The following is a 319-nucleotide window of genomic DNA, read 5'->3' on the forward strand; positions in this document are numbered from 1 at the left end:
TGCCAGGGGATGCGGCGAGCCCCAGGGTTGGGAACCAGCGGTCCTGCCCGCCTTGGGCTCGCTGCCTGGCCTTGAGCAAGCCCCCTGCCTCCCGCACCAGACCCCGCAGGTCAGCTGTGCTGGCTGGGGTGCGGGGAGCTCGCCCCGGGGCATCCTGTGGGTCAGACAGGGAAAATGACCTGGGGAAGTGTCCCCTGCCATGCTGCACCCAGGGTTTTCGTCTCCCATGGCGGGTGGGAGATGGGGCAGGAGAAGGGGCAGTGCACGGAGCCGCAGGGGACACTGCCCAGGGCTCGGTGATGAAGGTCCCCTGTCACCC

Source organism: Egretta garzetta, unplaced genomic scaffold (assembly GCF_000687185.1).
Source record: "Egretta garzetta isolate BGI_Z169 unplaced genomic scaffold, ASM68718v1 scaffold134, whole genome shotgun sequence".
Taxonomy (NCBI): domain Eukaryota; kingdom Metazoa; phylum Chordata; class Aves; order Pelecaniformes; family Ardeidae; genus Egretta; species Egretta garzetta.